Source organism: Bombina bombina, chromosome 6, assembly GCF_027579735.1.
Source record: "Bombina bombina isolate aBomBom1 chromosome 6, aBomBom1.pri, whole genome shotgun sequence".
NCBI classification, from domain to species: domain Eukaryota; kingdom Metazoa; phylum Chordata; class Amphibia; order Anura; family Bombinatoridae; genus Bombina; species Bombina bombina.
The window spans coordinates 371943777-371956619 of record NC_069504.1 but is presented as its reverse complement, the minus strand read 5'-3'; positions in this window follow the sequence as shown (position 1 = coordinate 371956619).

Here is a 12843-nt window from a genome sequence, read left to right as displayed (position 1 = left end):
TGACAAATTACAGACCTAATTATCGGTCCAGAAATAGATATGATGACCAATATTCATCTAATATACACTATAATTCGAGAACATACAATAGACCTAATCAAATCAGATCACAATACAACCACACCAGAGATAGACAATTTGGACAAAATAGAAATATATCACAAAATGACCAATACTACAAACAAACCCAAGATAGATCTGAACATAGAAACTATAACAGATACAATTCTTGGGAACGATGGGATAGAAGATATAATGAAAGATCACATTCAGACAGACAAAGACAATATTATGAAAGAAGAGATGATGAGTGGGAAAGACCTAGACACTATAACTCATATAATCAGCAAAATAATGAATGGAGAATTAGAACATCAAATCGATTTGAACCACTAAATACAGATACATACAAAAATGAGAACCAGAACAATGAGAGTGATTTTTTAGAGTTATGCCATCCAACACCAGGAGCTTCAAAAGATACAGAGTACAATATAGGCCCACCACAAAGGGAAAGAAAAAGAAACAGAGAGGGACTAGAGGAGGGAGAAAGGGACGCAAAGAGAGTCAAATAACATCTACTAATGGAATCTTTAATATAAGTAATAAAGTTATAACAGAGGAAGAAAAAAGAGTCCTCAACTTGGGTTTAAGCTTTGCCCCTTCAGCAACAATGAACAAATTTAATACTCACATCAATGTGAGTCAATTTGTTAGAAAACTTACACTTAAGAGGTATTTCCTCAAAAATCCAATAGAAAGAAATTGGCAGACACAATCTATCCACTCAACCCCAACATCAACCACATTTAAACACTCTAACTTAAAACCTAAGTCAACTTTTTATCCGGTGAATGAAAAAGGGAGAAACTTAGAAATGTTTGAGAGATTGGTACAAAGAGACATTAAAAAAGCAAATACAAAAAACAGATCTAATAATTTAACATTTACAGAAAGAAAAACTTTAAAAAAAATTACAGTCAGACCCCAACATAATCATAAAACCTGCAGACAAGGGGGGAGGAGTTGTAATAATTAACAGATCCCAATACACAGAAGAAGCATATAGATTATTGGGTGATACCAACACATATGAAATACTAAAACTTGATCCTACAAAGAAGTATTCACTCAAATTCATGAAATTAATTGATGAAGCTAAAGATAAAAATATATTAAATGATAAAGAATATGGCTTCCTGCTGCCAAAAATAACTAAAATTCCTGTATTCTATTACCTACCTAAGGTACTGTTAGGAGACTCCTTCTCTTGTTCTCCTCTGCTTCAGGACTCTGGTATCTACCCTGCAAAGTGTTTTCAAGTACTTGGAGGGCCATTCAGAGAACACACAAGAATATGTTTGCCGAACAGCTCTAATTTTATTGTTCAGGATAGCGAGCTTATATACCTTTCAGAATACATTGAAATCTGTAGTCATTAGCTCATTTCTAAGATGAGGAAAAACATCTGGCATCCTGTAAGTTGTACATCACATTTGTCAGATATCCTTGAAGATATTAAGTAAATTTATGACTGACAGGAAAAAAGGAGTAATGTAGGATCTCAAAATATTTCAATCTGATGTATAGCTACTTTTGACCTAACTAAAATTCCTTACATCAGCAGTGTTTTCTCACACATAGCTCAAGGGTTTAATAGTACATATAAAATGTGTGTATAAAGGTCACTATGTGTCTAGCTACAATTGAATATTAAAGGGATACAGAAAAGATACATTAAGATACATTACAATTAAACATAACATATAAAAATGATACAATGTATATATATGCTCCCTAGATATTATAATATTCTTACAATAAGAGTTACAGCATATAGGTTTAACAAGTGACGTATTCATAATTACATCATTTCACATGGTATTTCTATAAGAACAAAGAAACTCATAGAAAATATAATTGGAATAAAAGGAGTGTTAGGGAGTCATTTCTACAGGAATACACAGTAACTGGGCCTCCTAGCCCAGCACAAATCACAGCCGTTTGACATCTTGTAGAGATAGCAATGCACATCGACAGGGTCATTCTCAGGGCTATTATATCTATGCAAGTCTCCCTAACATCAGCATGTCTCTTACTACATAATAAACCACTATAATAAAAGTCTAATCATTACAAAATGGATGCTAATCATCACAAGATGGCTGCGGGGAACAAGATGGCTGCCGTCAGGTTCATATTACCCCTAACATACCATCCTTTTATTCTAACAGAATAACATAAAAATAGACTGACATAGAAAAGTAGTAAAACCTTATATTATTATATACTTTTATAGGCTAATTGTCACTGCATATCGGTACAGTCCCTCCAATACCTTCCATCTATCTTCCAGCCTTCCCAAAACTACCGGTCTACCGGCACAGAGACCCAACCAGCCCCCCATCTACCCCCAAACAACTCTGCATCTTCTATCTCTCCACCTGCATTGCTAGCACCCCCCAATATGTCCAACAGTTCCTTTTAAAACATGACATAGCAACAGCACAACTGTCTCTAGGTGGCCTCTGAATACTTTAAGAACAGTCTTTGTCCATTTGAGAGCGCTGCACCTTGACACTTTGCTATAATACAGTTCTCCAACAGTTCATTTGCAGTAGGGGTGCTTATCCACGGTTCTTCCGCAGGGAGATACTGGAAATCTGATGGTTTGTTCATGGGGTAGACAAGGCAACCAGTGGATACCCATGGCAAGCAAACACTCGAGTCACAGGGAGTCTAGGAAGCAAACAGAAACAGTACAGGATGAGTACACACCGCAATACAATCACAATTATGACCAAATAAAACGTCACTTTCATCCTATGTCATTTAAAATCAAACAAAACATTGTTGATATACAATACAAACTAAATACATTGACATTTCTCAGAGAATAATTTACAACTTCTCTATACACTTTTAAATGATACTTCATGAATACTACGCAAGTGAAAAGATACCATACTAATTAATAAAAGGGAAAAATACATTTACTTTCATAAACTATAATTAGGCTATTCCCTGAAACAAACATTTCTCTGTATATTTACTATAAACTTCTAGCTTAGACGTGTCCTCCTTATGTTCTAAAGGGTGAAGGGTCTAAGATATTATGATATATTGCAGCATTTTTCTGAAACATATTTTTATACTCAGTGGGCCATTCAATAGGGTACAATACTGCACAGTTCACAGTTACATTTATCTAAAAATTACTATGTTAAGCACATAAACTACAATGTGCACTAATACCAATGAAGCATATGACCTCTTATACCTAATATGTTCAATAAAAATAAAACAACTACAAGAGAATACAAAACAAGAAGTATAAGGAATCAAGTTAAAACAATACTCCCCTAATTTAATTGGTTGACCCTGTAACAGCATAACAGGACCTCCATATCGAGCGATAAGGCACAGTCCAGAGAAGGATAGTCTTTATGTCCTGAAGACACACATCAGAGGAAACAGTCATGGATTACCCAGAGTCCAGTTCTGGGGCTGGTACCAGCATGCAAAGCAAAGAATGGATCCAAAGATAGTTCAGTAACTTTTTTACTGCAGTATGGTGGTTAAAACAAGCTTGACAAAAGGTCTTTCATTTTCTTTTTTTCTTTCTTTAAAGGTTTACTTGCTTTCAATCTTTAATCTTTTGAAGAGTGCACTTATGGAATTTTATCTGTACAGATTTTACCTAAATATGGAAAAAACTCAAAAATAATTCCGTTAGTGTTTTTTAATTTCTGGATACAGCTGCATGATCTCATCCTGCAAATACAAATATAGTGTTAAGAAACAATCACCCCTATCACATAAAGATACTCATCAATACTCATCAATACTTCCCTCTTGTTTGCGTGAAACATCCCATGTGGCATGCAAACACAACATAACAAAAAACAAAAAGACAAATTATCCACTCCACTCATGCATGCAGAATACAATTCTCAATAGCAAGCAAAATCAAATACACCTCCACATGCAATATTCCATTCATACAGCACCTTACCACACGCATTCACGAAAAATAAAAATACAACATTCTCTTAGAAAACACTTAAACCAATTGTCCATTTTAAAAAACAAAACATGAACAGCCGACACAAACTTTTAACAACCAAAATTAACCTGAAATTCAAAACCAATTCTGCCATTCCCTGAAACGCAGCACTCGCAAAACACTACAAAATAATTAAAATCGTAAAACAACCATCTATGCCGTGGTTCTGCAAATTCTACCATGTACAATTCTATGAGATCACACTAATAATGCAATCACCTCAGAAGATCAATAAACTCCAGTTGCATATTTACAAATAAAATCCCTAACCATAAATTTACAAAAGAACACACAAACACCTAAGTATCCAATTTTGGGAATAATTAGAGAATAATGATACAGCCACTGTTCTATATAGCTCCTGCTCGCATGCACCATGCAAATCCACTGTTAAAGGGACATTTTAGTATAAATTAAACTTTAATTATTCAGATATGACTTTTAATTTTAATCAACTTTCCAATTTACTTTTATCATCAAATTTTTTCTTGGTATTCTTAGTTTTAACTAAACATAGGTAGGCTCATATGCTAATTTCTAAGCCTTTGAGGGCTGCCTCTTATCACAGGCTTTTTTTAAATCTCTTTCCAACACAGAGAGACAAAATACACGTGGGCCATATAGATAACACTGTGTTCAGGCACAGGGGGTCATTTAAGATTCAGCACAAAACAATGCTAAATTTAAGACAACAGACCATAAACAGTCACAGTCATGTGACCAGGGAGCTGGAAGAATGCCCCTAGACACAAGGCAGCAAAAAGCATACCAATACAACTGTGTTGGCCATGCAACACTGGGGAATGGTCAATAAAGGGACCATCCATCCTCAAAACAATAACAATTATATGGTAGACTGTCCCTTTAAGTAAATCAGATGTGGCACAAATAATTTGTGAAAAGCTGCTAGAATCCAGGCTATACTCCTACACAACCAAAATTTCAATAACAACTCTGTTTACAATTTGACATTCACCATTCTGCAGCTCTCTAGCCAAATGCAACAAATGTATATAACAAAAAATAAAATAAGCTTTCTACAAAAAAAAATAATAATAAAAATTTCCCCTTTAAATTATTCCCAATGAGTCATTGGCCTTACTTATAATAAACATGTATACTGACATTCATTAAATAGCCTAAGCAAGCATAACCAGCATAAAAACACACAGTGGGATGCAGGCTAGTTAAAGGGACATTTTACTCAAATTAAAAATGATCTTTAATTGAAACTGCTGACACAGTTAAATATACTAGTGTTAGGCTTACAGTAAACCTCATTGTCTTCTCTGTAAATATTTCCTTAAAATCTCAGATTTTATATCCCTTTAAATATTTTCACTCCTCTGTTTGTCTTCATTTTTTTTTTTTTTTTTTTTTTTTAGTCTCACAGATCGTAACACTAAGATTGTAGACAACTTATCAATTAGTTTGCATTACAGAGAGAATTCAGTTACACTGCAAAAGAAATATCTGCTAACTAAATGGTAGATTTAAAAAGAATACAAAGAAAGGTCCCAAAAATATATATTTTGCAAACTACTAATACAGTGTTATTGCTGCTAATAAAATGACAATTTTCTAGTGCTCTGCCTACACACTGAGTTCTGATTTTACAGACTAACAATTCAACCCATTACAATTTACTTTATATATACACAAACTTGCAAATGCAACTTCTCCTACATTTGAAACTATTCAGCTTATATCACAAGTCATTACAAATACATTAATATAAAACAATTTTACAGTACACTGTCCCTTTAAGGACTAACCATTCATTACGTAAATTACATATGTATATTCTAACCATAATTTAGGCTGCTTGTATGATTTACCACACAAATTTCACCTCTGTATTGTAGCATGCCCTGCAGATTAATTTACTTGCAACAAAAACGGACGCACTTTTAAATAAACTTTCAATTACAGCTTATAACTATATGTCATTGGGTGCACCAACTCTGTGCACAGACCTTACAAATACAACATACGTCAACCTATTAATCATTCCAAAAACAGTTTCATTTTTACCAGAGCGTGACAAAAAAATCACACACCATCGCACTTTCAAAGCCACTCTCAAAGCCGTTACTTGCCACACAATTATCACTTAAAACTAAAACTGCACATGAATACCACATACTTAAAACATGCTGGTGACTTTAAAATACAGGTATATAAAATAACATTACAACACATTTATACAGCTATACAGACAAGCTCATTTCATCTCGCATACCAGAGATTCACTCCCCCTCTTTGTTTTTTTTGTTTTTTTTTTTCAGGAAAACATATATTTATTAATTTTCCTCCAATTTTAAAATGTATTTGTATATATCTGAGTCTGAAAAGATTGGCCATTTCCTCACAAATTCAGATAAATACATTTCAAATAATTAAATCTGTTACACTTAAATCTCCCTTTCATTACTGCACACATATACAACGGAACAGTTTTTTAAATTTCTCTTCACTGACTCTACACAGCTGCTCACTGACAGATCTTTTTATGATCCCCCCTCCCTCTCTAGAGTGGGTGCTTTTCTGCCTGAAATAAACTTTTTCTTTAACAACACAAAAAGAGCAGCAGTAATAAAATGCACAGTCACTTAATATATATTTTAAGCACAAAACAGCACAGTAAGTATATAGCAATAAAAAAAGCAAACTTTAAAAGCAATTAGAAAATGCAAAGGCAATACAGCAATTTGAAGTGTGCAAGCAGAAAAACAAATGCAATACAGCAACAGATTGCGCATAGACAAAGATAGCAAAACAATTTCCAGGCTGATACCAGAGTTTATGGATAAGATGCAATAAATTTTACGAATTATACCCCTTTATTTTACAACATATATACCGCATACAACACTATATACTTCAAATACCACATTAAATCCTTATATTCCAACAGAGACTCGAACTCCGTTTTAACCTTAAAAATACTATATTTTAACCAATAAAAACATATGTTTCTAGAGGACTCTAACCTCATCATATGTCACTGGAGGCCTCTAACCTCATCATATGTCACTGGAGGCCTCTAACCTCCGAAACCAATAAATATGTATCATTCAAAGGACTCTAACCTCAGATACCATATCTAATAAATAAAAACAATTAACATGTATCATTCAGAGGACTCTAACCTCAGATACCATGTAATCATGTATCTCTTGGAGGCCTCTAACCTCAGATACTACTTTATAACCAAAAACAATTTTTACCAAAAAATTTCCATAAAAAAAAACACCTTAAAAACACCTTAAATATACATATATACACAACATACACAGATATGCATAACATACATACACATTCCCCACTATATTTTTTTTTTATAGATAACCTGAGTGTCTGGTCCTATAGAGTTCTAGTTTGACAATGGGTAAGCAAAAAACAGTGCAAAACAAGTGTTTTACTCACCCCTTGACAAGCTATCACTTCTAGACACCATTTGTTAGGAGACTCCTCTAGGACCAGGACCCTCTTGTTCTCCTCTGCTTCAGGACTCTGGTATCTACCCTGCAAAGTGTTTTCAAGTACTTGGAGGGCCATTCAGAGAACACACAAGAATATGTTTGCCGAACAGCTCTAATTTTATTGTTCAGGATAGCGAGCTTATATACCTTTCAGAATACATTGAAATCTGTAGTCATTAGCTCATTTCTAAGATGAGGAAAAACATCTGGCATCCTGTAAGTTGTACATCACATTTGTCAGATATCCTTGAAGATATTAAGTAAATTTATGACTGACAGGAAAAAAGGAGTAATGTAGGATCTCAAAATATTTCAATCTGATGTATAGCTACTTTTGACCTAACTAAAATTCCTTACATCAGCAGTGTTTTCTCACACATAGCTCAAGGGTTTAATAGTACATATAAAATGTGTGTATAAAGGTCACTATGTGTCTAGCTACAATTGAATATTAAAGGGATACAGAAAAGATACATTAAGATACATTACAATTAAACATAACATATAAAAATGATACAATGTATATATATGCTCCCTAGATATTATAATATTCTTACAATAAGAGTTACAGCATATAGGTTTAACAAGTGACGTATTCATAATTACATCATTTCACATGGTATTTCTATAAGAACAAAGAAACTCATAGAAAATATAATTGGAATAAAAGGAGTGTTAGGGAGTCATTTCTACAGGAATACACAGTAACTGGGCCTCCTAGCCCAGCACAAATCACAGCCGTTTGACATCTTGTAGAGATAGCAATGCACATCGACAGGGTCATTCTCAGGGCTATTATATCTATGCAAGTCTCCCTAACATCAGCATATCTCTTACTACATAATAAACCACTATAATAAAAGTCTAATCATTACAAAATGGATGCTAATCATCACAAGATGGCTGCGGGGAACAAGATGGCTGCCGTCAGGTTCATATTACCCCTAACAGGTACATAAAAATCCCACTAATCCCCCAGGTAGATCGATAATATCAGGTATTGATTACCTAACCTCTAACTTATCAAAATATATAGACGGATATCTTCAAACATATGTTAAAGAATTACCATCATACCTCAAAGATACTACAGAAATACTTCAAATTTTAAATAATATTAAATGGGAACATAACTACACTCTTGTAACATGTGATGTGACCTCCCTATATACGATAATTAATCATGAATTGGGCATAGAATCTGTTAGAAAATATCTTGATAAAGATACCACTCTAAAGAAAGAACAACAAAAGTTTATATTAAATGGTATCAGATTTATACTTGAACAAAATTATTTCTCATTTGAGGGCAAGTTCTATAGACAAAGGACTGGGACAGCCATGGGTACAAGATTTGCACCCAGCTATGCCAATCTCTTCATGGGATATTGGGAAGAATCCTTCTTTGCCAGGCATGAACTGGGTGCAAATCTTGTACTCTACAAGAGGTACATAGACGATGTCATTTTTATATGGAAAGGGGAACTGTCAGAATTAGAAATGTTAATAAATGACATGAATAATAATGATATGAATATTAACTTTACATATACTTTCAGTAAACAAAAAATTGTCTTTCTAGATCTTGATATAGAAATTATTGATAACCAATTTAATACGTCTACCCACTTCAAAGAAGTAGATGCTAATAATTTCATACACTACAAAAGCTGCCACCTAGAAAGGTGGAAAAACAACATACCCAAAGGTCAATATCTGCGTATTAAAAGGAATTGTTCAAAAAACTTAGACTATGAAAGACAAGCAAGGGAAGAGGTAGATAAAATAGACCGTAAAGATCTATTATCTTATAGAAATAAACAAAGTAGGGACCATGGTGATACAAATAATGAGATAAACGTGTCATTTATTACGGATTATAACTGCAATAACAAATTAATAAACAAAATACTTAAAAAACACTGGCACATAGTACAGACGGATCCCATAATAGGGGATAAAGTAACACAATTTCCAAAAATCATATATAGAAGAGCAAAAAATTTAAAAAATAAATTAGCGCCAAGCGAACTGAAACCACTAAAAACAAGAAATCAAGATGTAAATTTAGAAGGAAATAAAATAAAAGGCTTTTTTCCATGCTTTGGATGCCGATCCTGTAAATACAGTAGCAAACTAAAAGAAATAGAAGTGAATAACTTTAAATATAGAATTGAGGAAACAATCAGATGTCAAGACAAAGGAATTATATACATAATTGAATGTTCGTTTAAAAAGTACTATATAGGTGAAACGAACAGAACCCTCCGTGATAGAATTAGGGAACATCTATCATGCATTGATAGAGGTACTCTTGACACACACCTCTATTCTCATTTCAGGGACATTCACAATAACAATCTCAAACATTTTAAATTTTGGGGTCTAGCCAAGATAAAATTAAATTGGAGAGGGGGAAATTTAGAAAATCAACTATTGAAGTTAGAAGCAAAAATGATCTACAATATGGACACATTATTTCCAACTGGCTTAAATTCAGAGCTAGATATCTCCCCTTTCTTATAACAATTTTACATTATACTAATATAAATAAATACCACCACTCTATGATAACACAGAAAGTGAGATACACATAGCCCAATGGATAAGATCTCCCTCTCTAACCCTAAAGGCCACGAGTTCGATTCCCATAACACTCCATCGTTGGTTCAGGTAAATATTACTAAACACCCCTCATTACCACCAAACACAATTTATATAGATTTTAGTCTCTTATGAATATCATTACTTCTTTCCCAATGGTCTAAACTTACAATTTCACTTATACAGACAAAATCATATCGTAAATAAAAAAAAAATTAAAAAAAAAAAAAATATATATATATATATATATATATATATACTTTCACTAATACATATATTTTACTATATACAATGTTGAGATAGATGTGGTTTAGTGGATAATACCCTCTGTTCAATTACCAAAAAGTTGTGAGTTCAATCACAAAAGTAAACACTGAAAGCACGCCAAAAAATTACTCATTAAGTTATAACTTTTTAATTTACATTTTTTATTTATATTTTTATTTGTTTTATATATTTTAAAAATGGACATATGCTCAAAATTCATGTAACTATAAGCATATCGAAATCAATACAAATACATACATTATATATTATATATATATCTAGAACTCCTATAATTTTAAATAATGTTTGTTTATTGCATTTTTATAAGAACCTTTCTAGGATCTATTAATCCCCTTCATTTATAACAACACAAAGAACAAAAATAAATGAAGGTTAATATGCTTCTTGTGGACACACACAACTATAAAATTCCACCTTTATATTGAATTGCCACATATCTATACCTTCCACCTTTAATTAAAATACATAGAACAGCCAATCCAAAACATTCAAGCCCTATATATGGCCTCAGGTGACACAGACAAACATGTCTTGATAAAGCCTAAGGGCGAAACGCGTTGACCTTGACACTGTTGTCACTCTGCACTTTATATTTTTATTTGTCTAAGCTATTGATTGCTATTATAATTGCCAAGAAAGGAAAGACAACTACCACAGGATCTCCTTTGCTGATTACTTTCTGCAACATTGCAGCTGGACGTTGCTACAACCTGCATTTGTTTCTAATCAGCTCTATCAAGTTGCACAGAACAACTGCCAAGTTTTACTTTTGATCTCCTACTATACAGATCATACTGTTAGTCACTACTAGTGACCGCAAAGATTTCCTTTAAGTCACCACTGTTCGTGACCGCAAAGACCACTCTTAAGTCACAATCTGTGACCGCAAAGATATAACCGCAAGTTAATATACGTAAGTCACAATTTGTGGCCGCAAAGACCGTGCTGTATAACATCACTGATGTCCGGTAAAGATTCTACTCCTAGTCACCTCTTGTGACCGCAAAGACCCCACTGTTAGTCACCTCCGTGACCGCAAAGATCTTATCACAGTCACTATAAGTGACCGCTAAGTCCACACTGCGAGGATTGCATTATAATCACTAAACATGACCGCACAGTCTAACATCCAAGTCACTGAACGTGACCGCACAGTCTAACATCCAAGTCACTGAACGTGACCGCAAAGACCACACCAATAGAGACATCAGGTGTGCCAAAAGACCAGCGTAAGTTGCAATCTCCCCCAAGACTCCCTAATTATACATGGAATAGGGGAATATACCTTCTGATACACATACAGATTAAAGTTTAAAAAAAATTGCAACATAATAAGCGCTTGACAGAATATCAAGGATCACTGGTTATATTGCAACTAAATTGAAACAGCTACGATCACAAGTGTGACGTAGGAAAAGTCACATGACATATTTTAAAATACCAGTCTCTCACTAACGGACCGGTAACAAACACCCGCCATAACAGCGAGTAGGTTATCTCATTTGGAACTTTAAGTTTTTTAAATTCAATATTTTGGACACTATTAATTGTTACATGATATAACAGGTACCTGATTATTAATAGCGGAAACATTAACTAAAGTTATCCAATTGTCTTTTCTGATGCAATCTATGTTATAAGGGAGACGTCCCTTTTTATCTTGTGTTGTTTTTAGCAAGTTATTAAATTTCTGTTTAATCATACAAATGTTTTATTAGTTTTTACATATAGATAAGAAGCCCATATATAGACAAGAAGCTTACATATATCAGTTCATACATAAAAGTTTATTTACATTATATATTTTTCATTAACTCTTCTAAACTGAATGTTGATAAATAACTTAGGATAATCTGCATTAAATATATAAATACAAAGATCCAGAGCGAGTGTCGGGAGGCGGACAGCCTCGGGATTCTGGTGCCTTCGAAAAGAGGACCTTTGCTAGATTATCGAACTCCTTGCAATTAGTAGATGTATGGAGATTGCGGAATGCAGAAAGCAAGGACTTTACTTGCATCTCTACAGCGTCGCCCACGGTGTCGCGGATAGACCTGTTTATGATCTCTTCTAACATCGTCCCAAGGGTTAACAAGGCCAAGATACACCCGGTAGTGGTCTCTGACCACGCACCAGTAGAACTTGTGATCTCTATGGGAGCAATGATTGCCAACAAGCAGACCTTGCGATTCCCAGGCTTCTTGTACACCTCGGATGCTTTCCTGAAGCACTTAACACACGCCTGGAATGACTTTTACACGGATAATCAAGCCCATCGGGACAATCCAGAATTGTTCTGGAATACTGCGAAAGCAGTCCTGACTGGGGATATCATCTCTTATGTGGCCGCTCTTCGAAAAAAGGCCCAGGCCAAATTACAGGCGCTACAATTAGCTCTCA